At 34.8% G+C, this 18,628-nt stretch overlaps 1 protein-coding gene and 1 pseudogene across 3 annotated transcripts in view; both read left to right on the forward strand.

Annotated features, from left to right (window-relative positions):
* Window positions 1-18,628, forward strand: part of LOC108971253 (sodium-independent sulfate anion transporter) — an 81,710-nt gene that overhangs the window by 4,052 nt on the left and 59,030 nt on the right. Inside the window, exons 1-2 of one of the 3 annotated variants that reach the window (XM_018937204.1) lie at window positions 15,976-16,053; window positions 17,100-17,187. The exons of the other annotated variants lie outside the window; for them this stretch is intronic. The gene's annotated coding sequence lies outside the window, so the exon portion shown is untranslated. Of the gene's footprint in view, window positions 1-15,975; window positions 16,054-17,099; window positions 17,188-18,628 lie in introns of those variants that run through there. 3 annotated transcript variants of the gene reach the window in all.
* LOC108971243 lies at window positions 7,677-10,490 on the forward strand (annotated as a pseudogene).

An 18,628-nucleotide genomic window follows, 5' to 3' on the forward strand; every position in this document is an offset into this window, starting at 1 on the left:
TAGAGATAAAGGTCCAATAACTGGGCTATCATTATAATACTTATTATAATTTTTCACATAAATTTTCGGATTATATGAGAAAAGTCTATATACAAAAGTAATAGACCTTTTCATTACCTACAGCTATGCTCTAAAACTTTTCTCCTATAGAGCTCTTCAGTTGTCGAAAATCGAGGAAACCCATTTTAAGCCTTAAAAATTCAACCCCTCCTCCGCGTACCCTTCGCGACCCTTAAACCGACCGCAAATTATTTAGCATTTCATTTTTATTTTTTGTCATCCTTTTCCAATGCGTTTCAACGTAGTATCAAATTTTTTCATTTTTTCCAGTGTTTCTGCACTGCTCTAAATTAATAATAGCAGTTTAATTTTTTGATCATTACAATGTCATCCTTCTTTTCATCTAGTATAATTAAAAGTGCAAMATTTTATTTGCCAAGGAAATCATAAACATTTTTGGAAAACTTTCAAACATACATTGTTTAAATAATAATTCCCTCAACTAATTGACCTATTTGTACACGTCATTATCATCAACCATATTTCTCAGATAACTAATATTTAATGCTGCAAAAAGCTCATATACTAACATAAATAGTGTTCTAAACAAGATTTTTTACAGTGCGCCTTTTTGTATATAATTTTSCTCGTAATTATTTGATTCCGCAAAACTGTACATGGTTGTGATATTTTTGTCACGCTTAGTTAGTGATTGCGCAAAAATTTCCAACAATTTAATAAAATAATTGCCCAACTCATTTACGCATATTCAACAAGCGATAGAGACAATGCAAATAAAGGAAATTTTTGTTTTTTTCATTTGTTGTAACAAATTGCATTTTAGTATTGCGTTGAGAAGTATTTAAGGTATTTAATGGCATATTTTGTAGAATGATAATTTTATGAACTGAATACATACATATGTATATRCATATATGTAAACATGTAAAGGTACATGTAGTATAGTATATAAATTTAGTATAAGTGACAAGTGGTCTTACATGCCATATAGTTTTTATAAAAATAATTTCATTAGGAGGATATTCACAGTGTTTCCACTAAATGTTCTTTTTGCTTAAAAATTCAGGTCTGGTCTGTAAATATTATCCAGAGGAGACACTGATTACTTCTAAAATAATATGTCTCGAATGGCGACACCACATGATTCCCATAATTTTTCTATGTTAGCGTGAATGAACTTCGCCAAATTTGCTATTATTTGATTGAGCTCTTTACTCCTTGATTATTTATGTTTGTGTTCCGATAAAGATACATGATTAGGAATATTTTTTATGATTGCACCACAACAACKTAATTTTAAATTCAAATTTCAAACATCTCAGCTTTTCAACCTAACTAACTATGTAACTTCGAAAGCGAGTGTTGCTGATACTAGCGAATCATTGTAGCTCGGCAAGATTTCTCGTAAACTACTAAACCGATTTTCATAAAACTTTACGCAGGYTTTTGAGCTCCAATTCTTAAAGATTTGGACGAAGGATTTTTCTTTCAATTACATCTATTTGAAAAAAAATGTCGCGAAATTTTTACTGAAATTTAAATTTGTTTGTAAAAATGTCTGCCAAAAATTCAACTTTTCAGTTTTTTTTTCTTTGTTCAAGTTCTAAGTTAAGGTTGTAACTAAAACAAGTATTTTTTCAATTTACATGATTGAGTAAGGGATTATTCTGCCAACGTGGGCGCATCTTTTGTCCGAGGAATCACCGGAAATAGCGTCGCAATGGTCGAGTTTAAAATATTTTTTCCAAACATTTCATAATTTTTTTCTTAATAGTGTATGCTTGTAACAATAAATAATTTAAATAAAATATTTCATTTTTTATAGTATGAAAAAAAATTATGTAACTCCTTAAGCATCTATTTTGTATATGTTGTTATATCACTTAATTCGAGGTCTGGACTATAGGATTGACTGCATAAAATCTTACCAAGTAAGCGCCCGGAGCTTCTGGCTAGGGACAATCGATGTGAGCGGTCTGGCGTTGCTCTTATAGAACACAATTCCTTTCCTATTGGCTTGCCGCTTCTCCGCAATTGCTTCTTTCAGAAGTTCCAGTTATTGGCAGTACAGGCCTAAGTTACATATGAGTTTGGTTATAAAGGAGCAACTCAAATTAGATGACAATCCCATTAAACACTCCTGATCGACTATCCTGGATTGGCTAGCCATTGCGTCGGCTTAAAGCGAAGCGACCACGGTCGTTTTCTCTTGGGTGATGGAAATTGGGTAACTTTTCTTCATCTGTAATCATCTGGATCAGAAATGGATGCATCGATTTTCCCACCCATAAATTGAGTTTTTCTTACACCCACCTTTATTTAAATGGTACCAATTGACCTTTTGTACCATGCTTAGCTCTCGGGTTTATGGTAGTTTTTGTTTTTTTTTTTTGGTTTTTATCAACAAAACTGTAAACAAAAAAAAACGGTAACATCGACTGCACCGAAACTAATATACTCTTCACAGTGCATTTCTTTTCGTAACTATGTGTTCAGTTTATATGGAACCTATATGCTATAGTAATCCGATCTGAACTATTTTATCGGAGATTATATTATTACCTTAAACCATGTCAAATTTCCTGAAGATACCACGAAAATGCGAAAGTTTTCCATACAAACCCTTGATTCCGATCGTTCGGTTTGTATGACAGCTATATGAAACAGTAATCCGATCTGGAAATTACATTGTTACCTTAGAAAATAATCTATACCAAACTTCGTGACTATATATTATCAAATGCAAAAGTTTTCCATACAAGATCTTTTTTCCGATCGTTCGGTTTGTACGGCAGCTATGTGCTATAGTAAGCCGATCTGAACAATTTCTTCGTGTGTTACATTATTATCTTAGAAAATTACCTGTGCCAACTTTTGTGAAGATACATTATCAAATGTGAAAGCTTGGCATTACAAGAACTTGATCCCAATATTCAGTTTATATGGCAGCTATATGTTATAGTGGTCCGATATCAACAGTTCCGACAAATGAGCAGCTTCTTGAAGAGGAAATGATGTTTGCAAAATTTCAAAACGATATCTTAAAAACTGAGGAAACAGTTCGTATATATACGTACAGTCAGACGGACGGACGAACAGACAGACGGACATGGCTTAAACGACTCAGCTCAACATACTTATCATCTACATATAGCCATGTCCGTCTGCCTGTTCGTCCGTCCATATATAGAGTCTCCCACGCTTCCTTCTGGGTGTTACAAACTTCCTGACAAACTTAATATACCCTGTTCAGGAAATAAATATGGCGCATTTGCTCTTTGCTAAGTCCATAAGAGCACATCTTTGACGCATGCTTAAGCAATACTGAGTCAAGTAATCGCAAAATTGTTTTAATTTTCTAATGCCATATAGCTGATTGCAATTATACAACGAGAAATACTTATCGCTATTGAAGAAGTAATAGATTTCTTATAACAAGACCTTATTCGGTGAGAGTATATAATTATACCAGATCGCACATATGCATATTTTTGGCCTATTATATTTATAATTTTCGGTATCCTTTCATTAACTTGTATAGCCTAATATGTGTTAGTTTACTTACTACTATGATAAAGTTGAAATGTGAATTTTGTCCATTTCACCTCCTTCAAAGTAATCCTCTCCCGGTGCAAATCACTTATTCCAACGAATTTTCCAGGTCATAAGATGTGTATAAGAGACAGCATATATATATTTATAAATTAAAAATTCACTTTTCAATTTGATCACATTTAAACGTTTATATATTTGATCTTAAAATGCTAGAATTAAGTTTTAACTATAAATTTTYGTGCTTTTCGACGCGACTAAATCGGAACCATTAGCGGAATTGCTTAATCAATGCAGTGAAGGTAAAGATCAGCCGATYAATCATTGATTCAAGCAAACGGGGGTGGAAATCGATTGTGTGGTGCAAATATAACTGCATTCGCAGAGGGTTACGAAATTATGAAAATATTTAACAAAACCACAGACAGTTCATTATCAATCCGTAGTTGACACTCTAACATAACTTCATGGTTATAGCAATAGTCAAAACTAACAAACTATAAACGCTTAAATGAGGAACTATCGAAACAAACAGCACATGCTTTCAAATATAGCCATTGAAATCAATAAATAATATTTAAATGTTCTCCAATAACTTTTCGCCAAAGAAGGAAACTTTTAGTATAGCTATTTGTATGTATGCATTAATGTGCTAAATGTTTACTGTTATCGAACTTGGAGTTAGCAATATTTACTCGAGGCATTATTAAATCACACCCACTTGAAAATTTGCATTAAATTTGCAGATCAAAATACACCCGCTTGAGAATTTTATTTTGCATACTCATTCATATATAGTACGTGTGTAAAGCATACATATATGTTCATTGACACAAGGAATTAGCGCAGCATTTAACATCTGAATGGGATTTACGCAAAAGCAACAAAATATCTTATATTTATTTGCAAAAGATTTTTAGTTAAAAACAACTGTGAATATTCAGTGATATAAACACCAAGTAAGTGATATATAGCACTTCCTCATCGAGTTTGCCATTTTCGTAGATTSAACCCATCAACCGGTGACTCAGGGCGCCATGCCATAATGGAATGATTTATTTTGAAKTCTGCTATTTAGGTTTTAAGGGGATTAGTAGACTGCTCGCTAATTGTTTGTGCTAATCACTAGATAAATAATTTTTTTGTATTATTATAACAGTTAAGAGCTAATGTTTCAATGAAATTCGCCCAAACAGCCAGATTTTTTTTTATTTATTTACATTTTAGAAACATCCATTATAAAAAAAAATTAACACCAAATGCTATGATTTTAGTTTTCAGAGTTAGTCATAACTGTATACGCATTAAAGTGCTGGTTAAATTTTATTTTTAGTTTTTAGGAAGAAAAGGGGGCGCACTTATACTCTTTATCATTGCTTCCAGTTCAGGCGTATTTGAGTTAATTAGCAGCGGTCCATGGTCATTTTTTGGATTTACCATAAAAAATATAAATAGAAATACAAACACTTTGTTASGCACCGGTTGTCATGATGTAAACGCACTGTTTTCTTCATCAAATAGTGCAGATTTTTCYGTAATTCGATGTCGAATCGGCCCAAAATTCTATATAGTAGACAACTGTGAGCATTTTACGAATATCCAGGTATTCGATGTAAAGTCCAGAAAACGATTGTCAGCCTTTAGGGTCGATGGAAAAATCTTCCTTTTTGGTGTACTAGAAAACTATTTGTGATGTGGTCTGACGGTTGYACAGTGAAGAAGCTCGCACCCATTGATTTCTATAGTCCAATATTTCCTGTAGTATATGACAGATGTGTTCTTTTGGAATGCTCACTGCCTCATCTATCTCATTCACCTTCAATCGCCGGTAGGCCAACGTGGTATTGTGGAATTTTTTCACGTTTTCCTCCATGGTATTCGTTTGCGAGAAACCTGGGTGTGGTTCATCAAGAGGTATACAGCAACCAATCTAARCGCTCTTTAATTCCACTGCATAATCAACACGCCAGCCGATATTCCTCTTTCTTCGATTTTCTAAAATCCACGAAATTGCAGATATACCGGTGTGTTAGTAGGGAACATTTCTTGAGAACGAGCCTAAATTTTTCTTCACTTTATTTAGCATCACATTTGTCTTAATATGTCTTAAGTAACCTTAAAGACATTGAACAACGTGATATTTTCTCCTTGTATTAAAAATATCTACTTTTGTACCGCCTTGACCGCCTTCACAATAGTCCCCTCCCAGATGAAATACACTTATGCCGATGATTTTTCCAGTCATGGAAACAATTTCCATAAGCACTTTTTAGGGTGGCTGCTCAGCTCCGTCAGCGTATTTTATCTGTTCGATTGACTGAAAACGGATCCCGTTCCGACAATTTTTGACTTGTTCGCATGTCAACTCATAAACCCATGCCNCAAAATAGTCCCCTCTCAGATGAAATACACTTATGGTAACGATTTTTCCAGTCAGGGAAACAATTTCCATAAGCACTTTTTTGGGGTGGCCGCTCAGCTCCGTCAGCGTATTTTATCTGTTCGATTGACTKAAAACGGATCCCGTTCCGACAATTTTTGACTTGTTCGCATGTCAACTCATAAACCCATGCCTCATCGGGAGTTATAGTGCTCTCCATGAATGTGTAATCGGAACTCCCACGATCAAGCATGTCCAAAGAGACCTGTTTCTGGTACTCTCTTTGCAAAATATTCAGCTTTATCGAGTCGAGTAAGAACGCGTTTCATACCCAAAATATCTACCAAAATCATTTGAACGGACTCGTGAGAGATGTCGAGCTCTCTTGTCATCTCTCCAACACTTGCTTGACGCTTTTCAAGCACTACATACTTTACTTTTTCAATATTTTTGTCAGTTGAAGAGGTCGAAAGTCGTGCAAAACAAGGCATGTCTTTGGCCTTTGATGGATCTGTTCCACTTTTCAAAATTCGAAACGATTTCGTATACGAAGTTTGGTTAGAAAATAAAATTTGAGACAAATTCTACAGCTGCTGTTAACAAATTGCTTGACAGGTCGCTGTCGTATTTGGCATTAATTAATGACAGTCCTACCAACTTAGCAAAATCCATTTCTTTGAAACATCCTTTATTTGGGGAATTTAATTACAATTTCCGGGTACTTTGTGTCACAMGGTTTTCTGGCTTTTACTTTTTACTGGCTCTAAACATCAATCTTCATGAATACAACAACTTAAGAAATTCGCATTCTTTTCAGCTCGTGTAAGTCAAGATGAATTTTCGATCAACCCACAAACGTGAGAGAATTCAGTTTTCCAGTGGCATATTTTACATCGAATTTATAGATGCGTATACGTTAGATATGAGCGTGTGTAAAAGCCATAACATTAAACGTAATGAGCAGAGATAAAATAAATTGTTTATATATGTCTGACATCTATATACACATAGCTTTCCTCAGTTTTGCAACAAAAAGTTCTTACATAGATACAYAAATGAAAGAAATACCGAAAATATTTGCTTAGCAACTTACTATGTAAATTTTACGCATACCCAAATGAGCAGTTACCTTTCAAGATCTTATCTTTATTAGTCTAATGGATATTTCTTTATGTTTACTTGTGATTATCATTGTCGTAAACCATTGTATGGTTATCAGTCAAGAATTTGTTGTTTTGATAATGTTAGAAGATGTTTTAAAGCAAACAATTTTATACTCTTTATGCTAAAAATATCATCAATACATCATTAGGTCTTATTACTTTTCGTTATTGTGATATTAAAAAGCATGAACCCTGATCAGACTACTCCTAATATGAAACTTGTGAAAGGCAAGCACGTCTTCTTAATCTACGGCTTATAAATCCATCACTAATATCCTTGAACCTGGTACACTGCCTTTAATCTTACAATTTTATGTTTGGAATAGTCTAAAATATTTGTTCTTTTATAGGTTGTGGGTACAAAGAAAAGTCCAAAGAGAGTGAGTAAGGTATCCGCTGACATGATATAAATCACGTGTTCTATTACGCTAAAAATCACAACAGCACTTCATATAGTCATTTTCGAGATGGGAAAGCATTTTAGTCCACAATTCCAAATTACTTCCTACTCCATCAGCTATTTTGTTACCCCGCATGGCCTTGTGTCCTGTAACCCAGTATATATGCAATTGATTTTCGGTTTATCATTAACTTTGCCCCTCAGCGATGACGAAGCCTCATTCACCTGACCTAAATTAAGTTATTTGTGACCCGATTTGTTGAGACCTTTCTCATGCCTAAAACAACGGAAAATTACATGTCATATATTAATTTAAAAGGCAATTTTTAATTGGTTGTTGTTGTTGCGGTTATTTGAAAATTGTTGCCGAGTTGGGTATAAAATTGGATCGGCCCGGTGTTATAGAAATTGTAATGATATTTGGCAATTTGACCGTAAGCCAAAATTTCTCATCTTAGAACTAGCAGTAGCGCAAACAAAAACGTGAGCCTCGAAATCCAACGCAAAATAACTCTACCTAATAGATGCTACTTCGAACTGAGTAGGCAATTGAGAARTAAGTCTTCTCTCGACAAACAAAGACCAAGCTTTCTCCGCCCTGCTAAGTACGGGGATGATAAGTAAGCATGGACGATGAAAACATCTGATGATTGGCGTTACCAGTTTTGGAGAGACAGGTTCTGCGGAATATTTATGGTCCTTTGCGCATTGACCACAGCGAATGCCGCAGTCGATGGAGCGACGAGCTATAAGTTTASCAAATTAAGCGACAGTGACTACACTTGCTAGTTCAGGTCTCCCGAATGCATGAAAACACTCCAGCTCTGACGGTATTGGTCACTGTATCCACTGGGAGAAGCARAGGAAGAGGAAGACCTCCRCTCTGTTGGAAAGACTAGGTGAAGAAGGACCTGGCTACACTTGGAATCTCTAATTGACRCCAAATAAAGCGACTGACGCGCTGTTGTAAACTCGGCTATAACCGCGCAAACAATGTCTACGCGTGATCAGCTGATAGTTGGTAGTCGGAAYTAGTTTTCTAATTGCCTAAATAAGGCTCGTTTTCACTACACACTCTAACAACTCCATTCGGAATTCCAAAAAATACGATTGCTAACAAAKAATGACAAAATGAGTATCTTSSTTCGGTTCATCATTTACTMATTATCACGTTCGTACAAAATACCTTTACCTCCTTATTCAAATTTGCAGAATTTATAGTTTTATTACGCGCAATGAAACATTTTTGACTATACTTAGTTTGCCACAATAAAATAGAGATTATAATATATTATATTAAGCATGCGTATGCCAATGTTACTCGTAATACTCTGGTACATACAAAAACCATTGTTTGACAGTTGTTAACATGTGACGAAAGACTCTACCCGGTTCGTTCAGTAAGCAAGGCGAAAACGCGCACAGATTTTTGGGTTCATAATATTTGCATATTCTAAAAAAGAACAACAACCAATGTGTAAAAAGTTTGTGTTCGTGCTTATCATGCATTTTTACAACTTTGTTATTCATTTCAGTTAAATTCTGTTTATTTAGGGAAAAGTTGTTGCCACGCACGGCAACAAATACCTGACCTTTCGCAAATCATAAGCATGGAAGTAAACAACAAGTAAACGTCAGCTTCATAAACARGTGTATGTATGTATATTTTTTATATTCTGAACAAGGTATGTTAAGTTTGCTATTAAGACGGATGTTCTGATCGAACTGCCTCCATACGGCCAAATAGAACTCCTTATTGACCGTCTGTACCTCCGGAACAAATTCATCCACCGAACCACGAATATCGAAAATAATATAAAACATGTTTCATATATCTCTTCYTGACATCTCTCTAACACTTGCTTGATTTTCAAGCGCCATAACCTTTATTCATTTACTATTTTCATCAGTTGAAGAGGTCCAAAAAGAGGCTTGTCTTCAACTACCTCCCGACCATCTTTGAAGGATTTGTAMMACTCGCAGGTTWGKGTTTTTGATAAAACTGCATCACTGTAAGTCGTTTCCAATATTCGCAACGATTCCACAAACGATTTTTTTAGAAATACAAAATTTGATACAACAAAGCTATTAGGCACACTTTTGACCCGAATGAACTAGAAAAGCAATGTATTTAATATACGAGTGTACTATCAATAACCGATGCTCAAATCAATTTTTGAGTGTATCAAATAGATAAGGTATTGTAAGTACGTATGTAGTTTATAATAAATCAAAAAATTCGGTTAAGAAGATCGCTGAAAACATATACATACACATGTTTATAAGTATATTATATCATGTAGTGAGAGTAAACTGAACAAACGATCTACCAAACAGCAAAAAATATGAAATTATGTCAATGCATTTTTCCGCTCACCAACCGAGTGGAATATGGAATTGCAATAGTTCTATGTATCAGTTGTGCTTTGAGTCCAGCGGRGAAAGTCAATCAAGCTAAAATCCAAAATGAAATTCTTCATAGTGATTCTTGCACACGTTGCACTGGTACGTAAATCACACCAATAAATTACACCATGACTATATATTATATAATCTCTCTTTTAGGCATATGCTGACGATGCAATGAATGGATGCCGAAAACTGAAGCAGAACTTAAAGTTATAGTTCAGGAATGCCTCAAGGATTTCCACTTAGCAAGGAACAACTGCAAAAAGTTCCGAGCTTCGAATATACCGATGAAGAACCCTTACGCAAGTACTTTCTTTGTACCACTAAGAAAGTGGGTGCCTTCTCCGAACATGAGGGCTATCATGTCGATCGTATTGCCAAACAATTCAAAATGGATTTGGAKGAGGCTGAGGTCGCTGCCACCGCTGAGGGTTGCGCGGACAAGAACATCGAAGGTAGTAGCGTTGATGTATAGGCCTATCGCAGTCACAAGTGTGTGATGGCCAGCAAAATCGGTGAACATGGGAAGAAGGCTTACAGCCAAAAAAGGGTAGAGGAGTATTAAATTACGAGAACTACCCTTCGATAAACAATAAAGTATAATTATTGTGTGGTTAATTTTTTATTTTATTTAAATTTGTGCACCAAAGTAGGATTTCAGGTAAAGTAAAGTATARTAATGACATCTTATTCATAAAGCGAAGCTGTATAATATATATTATCACTTCTCATTGATAAGCGATTCAGTTATCAMATATTGATAGCCGAAAAAGTCGTCGTTTCGTATTTAAGGAGACGATGATTTATCAGTTTGTGTAGCACAACAATGGCTCACTCGCTTCTGTTCTGAAAATTTCGAAATTCCGATTTACACTAATAAAAGTTATACACTGGTGGAAAAATGTATCTAGAGAARAAATGGCAAAAAATGGTCGACCAAAATGGTACATAAAACCGAAATGTTCAAACAGTATCGCGAATTTTGAATTTTCGCAGGTTAATTCGAATTTTTTGTGGCGTTATGTTGGTACTCATGTCTCTCACTGATGCCGACAAGCTCGGCCATTTYGAATGTTCATTTAATTGTTGACAGCTGCTTTGCTTGCACGTGTTTTGGATCGTCTTCSATTTTTACCTATTCAAAAAAATGKATCAAAGAACCTGTATCAAATTTTGTGTGAAAAACGAAATTAAGTGCGCGGATGCATTCCGAATGTTGMCTGTGGCATACGGAGAAGCTACCTTGGACCRAAGCAACGTTTATCGGTGGTACAAAATGTTATCAGAAGGCCGAGAAGATGTGACAAAAATTGGCTTTTGCACCACGATAACGCCCCTGCTCACACATCGTTGCTTGTGCACGACTTTTTGGCCAAAAACAACACAATAATGATGCCGCAGCTACCGTATTCCCCAGATCTGGCCCCCTGTGACTTTTTCTTCTTCCCTAAACTGAAGAGGCCCATGAAAGGACTACGTTACGCTTTTCTTGACGAGATGAAGACGGCATCGAAGGAGGAGCTGAAGAAGATAAAAAGAAATGATTTTTTTAAGTGCTTCGAAGATTGGAAAAACCGTTGGCACAAGTGTATAATATCTCATGGGGATTACTTTGAAGGGGACAAAATAGATATTCATGGATAAATAAATAATTTTTGAAAAAACACAAAATTCGCGATACTTTTTGGACACACCTCGTATTTATTTATTTGTAACTCAGCTGAGTAAATTTTATATCTTGTATTGAGCCATATGCAGGAGTAGTCGTCTTCTAATATCGTATGTGCAATCTGCACATGAATTATAATATGAATGCAAGCGCGTAAAAAACTTATTAGAAACTGGTTTTTTCCATTTCGATTTTTTTAGGAAAACTGCACCACACGACAATGCACATATTTACGCTGCCCAGAGTTCTAAGTCTGTTGCTGAAGAAGAAAACAGCATTTAAATGCAGTAGCCGGCTTTTCCCTAAACATTAATATAATAGAAACGATGTGGGGATATTTGACTAGTAAAGTTTTCAAGTTTGGCTAACATTCGCCGGACCCAAATCTAGTAATATTTATGCTGTCTATATTGGTATATATAAGTAATTTTTAATGAAATGAAGTGAATAAATTTACTAAACATAATGTAGTTTGGCGCTCAATAAGAATGAGATTGTGATGTTCTATACCACATATCTTTAAAATAATGATTTCAGTTCACTGGTTGACTTATCCTCAGCATCTTTGGTTGAGTTTGTAGCACATGTATCTCGTTTGGCTTTTATATTTCGGAATYTGAGAACGAAAACAATTATTAATAATAGAAAATCGCTTTTTCAAAAGCGAATGAGATCAATTTCTGGCTCAATATATGGAAACAAGCAAGATTGTCCCAATTGGGATGAAGTGCAACCGGATAAGATTGAAGAGGTGCCATTTCATCTAGGAAAAACAACTGTTTGGTGTCGTTTCTGATGATTCAAAAATGATGCCGTTAAAAGCAACCGTTATCGCGCCATGATAGCAGAATATTTTGTGCCTGAAATTGAAGCTCGTTATCTCAGCGACATATGGTTTCAACAAGACGACGCTACTTCCCACTTATTATATCAATTCTACAGATAGTTTTGGGACGGTCGATTGGACAAAAAAATCGTGTTATATCAGACCTTTAGACTTTTTCCTCTTGGGATATGTAAAGTCTATAGTCCAAGCGGACAATTCCTTGGAGCAAAACAACTCGCGTGTCATGCTCCAGTTATCAATCGAAATACTCGAACGAGTCAACGAAAATTGCACTCAACGAATGGACCAACTGAGACGTAGTCGCGAACAACATTTGAGAGAGATAATTCTCAAAAAGTAAATGCCAARGAATGTTCTTCMGAATGATATTAAATTTGACGTTTCTGTGTTTTTTCTTCAAAAAAGTAGAGAAGCTCGAAATGGATCAGCCTTTATAAGAAATGCCTTTGAAGAGTATTATTAAGAGCATTAACTTCGGGGGAATGTTTTTTTCTTCTTCATTTCTTAARTTATCCTTAGTGCAGCAAATATTTTGTTGTCAAAACAAAGAGTGATTTAAAAGCCACTTCATGCCTCAGCAATCACATGTTAAATCTCTTATCAGAGCAATAACATTTATGGTATTTAAGTATATAAATATGTAGAGTAGATATTATATGTACATATGCATGTGTGTTCGACGTCCTTAAATATACATAGGCACACTCTTTGCTATCATATCACAGCGCAGAGGCAATCCAGCTTCAGTTTCATTTATCATTACTAGTTCTTGTACGCATTCCATAAAAATAATCTACAATAATGTGCAAAGAAAGATGATATATACATATGAGTATATTTATATAAGAAGTGGCCGCTTCAAAGTTGATTAGCTCACCTGTTTCTGGCGCTTACAAGCGATAGGCAGAGCGTTTTTTCTTCTACCGCGGCGAGCAAATGATCAGCGGCATGAACCGCTTCGAACTCCAAATTTCTAGTTTGAACCAAATCGGTTTTATTTTTGCAATACATACATACATATATAAGTACATAGGCAGTACAACTGGGCTGAAGATCCAGAAAATATGCATATAATATAGTCAATGGTTGCTTCTTATATTATAAATATCCTCTACATATGCGTTTTGAATCTTACTCATAACTGGCATATATAGCATATATGTATGTATACATATACATACCTACATACCTWATATATTTTATTTTCCTTTGAAACTTTTAAATTGCGCCCAATTAGTAGTAAGCAGCGCTGGTGCGATGCGCTCGACACTCACGAATTAGTAAAGAAATAATTATGCTTCATCTGAGAAACTACACATACATATAAACATACATTCACATGTGTCAATATCACACTGGCTTCAACGAACATATCTATTAAGTGKCGACAGCATTAAATGACCAAAGAAATTTCAGCCTTGACAATGACTTATAAATGGCAATCAGCGCGGCTGTCAGCAATTATGAGATCGTGCTTTTCGTATTATTTTGCAAAACGAAGCCAATTTCCTAAGCATCAGCAAAAAAAGAGAATAAAGAATTATATATTAACTTCACATTCAATTCGTATTACCTTCATATAAAAAACTTAAGATATAAACGTCTGTAGGTAGTAATTTGCTAACTTTAAAATGCCAAAATATGTTTGTGGTGATTTTGCAGTTTYTGTGTCATTACGTCAGTTAATGCTGTCACATCAGACATTAAATCAAAGCATGGTAAGTTTTTAAATATTCAAACTACAAGTAAACAGCAATTAAAGAAGGATTAGAGAAATAACTCCATTTATAGTAYGTTCAACGAAAGAGCAATACAATTCTGGACCGGAGAATTAATTCTACTTGCCAATTAAATGACATAAAAGCTTCAACCCGGGAATTTTTATGAGTGAAACTTTCAATTGGTTTATATATTTAGCATGCTCAGCTACGACAGTGTAGAAATAAAAACAAATAAATAAAAACGACAAGGAAAGGCTAATTACAAAACAAAAAGACTCCATTTATTGATTTGTCAAGTTGAATTTGCACACACACGGAAAATTTTCTACACTCGTTATCTTGATCATTTATACCAAATACCTGTATGTATATAAAATTCTATGTTCTTGAAAAGCTATTACAGAGCATAATGTTGCAAGAATATAAAAATATTATTCACTGGCAGACACCTTCTTTCGGAGGTTCTTCTGGAAATCAGCTGGATCAAGGGAATTTAAAATATTTCAAAAGGAATCACCGATTATTAAAATTTATAATTTTTTATTTAATATATTTTAATTACTATATTTATTTAGAATGTCTTTTCAAAATAAAAAGAAGCTGATCGAAATAGCAGACATTCCAAAGTGATTTAGGGAATATATGAAATATATGTATATTGTAAAAATTGCAAGAATAAGAGTTTGAAGGGTTTAAACATCCACCATACTCTCCTCTACTGACCCCAACGGTCTGAGAATTTCGGTGCGAATAAAACTATATAATAATCTCTCATATAAATGGTAGGATAACTTTTTTTTTTTTTTTTAACGAATTTGGATTGTCAACTCCTTTCTTCCAATTTTTCAAAAATACTGTGTTACATATCCCAAATAGCTCTAAGTTCATACAAAAGAAAATGTTCTAATTACGAAAAACGAGATCCTTAATATCAGCATGAACCAAATCACTTGTGAACGACTAAAATATCAAATTGATGGGCTCTCTGCTAAATCGTCCTGCTTCGGCAACGATAATTATTATGGCATTCATACGCAATGGTGACCCCCTCACCCAGCTTGATCCTGGGTACACTGAATATTTCATTAAATTGTATTAGACTTTTATAATTGGCCTCAAATTTTTAGATCAAGTAAACGAGATGATGCTACCTCAGCATCTAGAAACAGTTTCGATAGTTGGCTTTCGGCTTTGGATAGTGACTGGATAGAACATACACTAGGTGCGYTTAAAAATTCGAATATATTTTCCACTTGATATTCTGAAATTGTTGCTTAAACATCTTTAGAAAAGTCTCGCGAAATATGACTACCCTAACATATGTTCACTACTAGGGAAAGTTCTGGATCTTGAGAGTTACCACCTGTCACCTGGGGTCGTGCTGCTATTAATAATTTACCAGAACTCGCCAAGTTTAGTTAAGTACTACACATCCATTAGTTAACCGAAAGACCATAGCGAATCTACAACACTTTGCGAATCACTAAGAGTGCCTTTCCTTGCAAGCTCATCAGCGTTGTAGTTCCCAACGACCCAAGKAATTTTCTTATCAGAATGTATTCGTTGAAACAGGAACGTTGACAACATGTGATAAGTCGACGTTACGAGTTTTCGAGGGAAAGGTTCTGCGGAAGATATATRGTCCTTTGCGCATTGACAACGGCAAATACCGCAGTCGATGGAACGATGAGCTGTATGAGATATACGACAACATTGTGATAGGTCAGCGAATTAAGAGATGTCGTCCGTATGGAAGGACCTAGCTGTACWCAATATTTCGAATTGACGCCAAATTGCTAAAAGAAGAAAGATTAGCTGTTGTTAMCTCGGATATAACCGCGTAAGTGCTGTCTACGCCATTAWTGAAGAACTAGCAACTATAGAAACTTCGGTAAAGAAACCAGTACGATTGTGCCTATTACATACGTTTATTATATATACYTATGTATCTATTTTAGTTCTTTTAGAATTCAGAATTTTTCAAATAATGTTTTGAAATACTAGGGGGTTATCTAACATTTTAATAATTATTTGAGCTTAATATATAAAGTAAAGCTTGAATATATGACCTCATTTCTGTATTTAAAAAATAATACTGGTCGGTCAAACTTAATTACTATCTTCTGCATGGTAAGGTAGAAAAGTTTCTAATAATTGCAATGTAATGCTGTCGTAGATAATTTATTGATCTTTTGTGCCATGATGATTCAAAATATCTGTTTGCATTTTCTCGACATTCGCTAATAATTACTTGTTTACATTTAACGCCTTGACATARAAGTGTCGATTTTAACGAGTTCGCATCACTTCTTCGAAATTAGCGTTACTACCCGAAATTCAACAATCTCTGGGTTAACTGTCAAATTTCGCCAGCGCTGCAAAGTGAAAAAATGTAAATTAGTTGTTTTGTCAAAGTGCCGTTACATACCGCAAGACATTGTTAGTTTTTCGGAGCGTAAAGCTCAGAGCGCTGTTTCGATTGTGCCTTCTTGTAAAAGCAAATTCATCGAAAAGCCACTCGATCAATGCTGCAGAGTTCACGTKGCGCATGCGAAATGACAACCAACTTGTAATTACAACGGTGTGTACTCGTATGTAATTGCCAGAGGCGGTTGCGTTGTCACAACCGGTGTTAATGATTTTGGCTGCTGCCGTTAGCGCCACGCGTTTTGCCTGTTCCGTGGTTGGKTGACGGGTGGTCAGCACTCATGAACGGCCACTACCCGATTTGGGCACAAYGCTAATGAAGATCAACTGAAAGCTAGGCTGCGACATTTGCTATTTGAAAAACGCTGGCGTCTAAACTTGTTCAAAGCCATTGGACTAAAAATAATGAATAGATACATATGTGTGTTTTTGTTTTCTCGACCATAGTTGTTTCCGATTTTTCTTTTTATTTTTTATTTTCTTTATCTGTTTTGTTGGTTGTTTAATCAGGAATCACGCGCCTGGCGGCTTATCAGTCATCATGTGACTTTCAAATTATGCAACTCGGACCATCATGTGATCAAATGCATATATGAATGTAAGTATGTAAATATGCCAGTAAATATACTGTRCAAATCATGCACGCTACGTTCGGTGATTTAGACAATATCGAGTTGGTTAGCAGGGACTACGCATATAATATGTTGTAAATAATGGTGGTGGTGCTTGATATATTTTTTGTTAAATAATAATTGTATTTGCATTAATCAGAAAACTAGTGTGACCAAATTTTTATTTTCTGGAGCTAATTTCTTCTTCTTTTGGCTCAATTCCTTTTATTAAGTTATGGTGATGTTTTCTAAAAGATGTTACWGTTTCAACTTTATAATAATTTTTTTCGGTAAAAAAAATTTTGTTCTTTTTAGAACCTTGAAAATGTGTACTTTACCAGCAWTTCTAATGTTAATTACGATTCCGTCATTTTTTAATAATCGCATTTTTTTCTAACAGTTATAATCGGAAAAAAGTATCCTTCGTCCAAATCCTTAAGAATTGCATCTGAAAGATCTGTGTCAAATTTCATCAAGTTCGGTTAAGTACCTCTTGAGAAATCTTTCCAAGCGACTTCAAAACACGGTTTCGAGAAGAACGCGTTAAAGGCGGCTCACTGTATCTCCGAAACGATTACTCGGATCAACTTGAAAATTTAGGACAATATTTTAGGGGTAAATAGAATTTAATAAAATAACAAAAGAAAATTTTTTGTTACCTATCAATAACTTCTTTAATAGTTTTTACATTTTCTTAAAAAAATATTAGATAAAGGGAAAATTTCTAAACCGCTCCATTCGTTGGTAATATTGAAATTGATCTATGAACATACCAGGATCAGCTCAAACTCAAGGAAATTTCCCAGCAACCGCAACAAAAAGCTCCCAAAAAACACAAGCATAATGGAGCAAGTGATGGCCAGCTGATAGGTTGCCATTATTGCTAAATACCTCCAGAAAAATGTTATCCAAGTTGAGCATTCGATTGTCACTCGCTTACTAAACAAACAATTAACAACATTTTAGTATAGGGTGTCTTATTTATTGACGCACCTTGTAMAATTTTTAATATATGCATACACATATACTATATTTATGTAACTTGTCATCGAAACAGGTTTCATCGTGCGAAATTTATAAACATATTTTAAATAAATATATGTATGCATTGTTGTGTCGTCTTAACAACTCCAACGGCAAAGCTCGGCTCGTTATATATCATTTGCAAAGCCAAATGAAGATATGAATGAATTCGGTTGAGCGACATTATTTCCATCTCACTTACATACSTACGCAAATTTAAATACGAGAGTAGTTCGATGAGTCCAACATTTATTGTTGTTGGTTGGAGTTTGAAGTCTAACATAGCTGCATTAATTTGTATTATATAAAGGGAGAGCCATTTCGAGGTTACTTTTAAAAAAAAACACAACAACTTCAAATATGTTGGAGAATGTTTATTTCATTCGAAAGAACATTTCTTGGACC

Source organism: Bactrocera latifrons, unplaced genomic scaffold, assembly GCF_001853355.1.
Source record: "Bactrocera latifrons isolate USDA-ARS-PBARC rearing strain unplaced genomic scaffold, ASM185335v1 scaffold_331, whole genome shotgun sequence".
Taxonomy (NCBI): Eukaryota; Metazoa; Arthropoda; class Insecta; order Diptera; family Tephritidae; genus Bactrocera; species Bactrocera latifrons.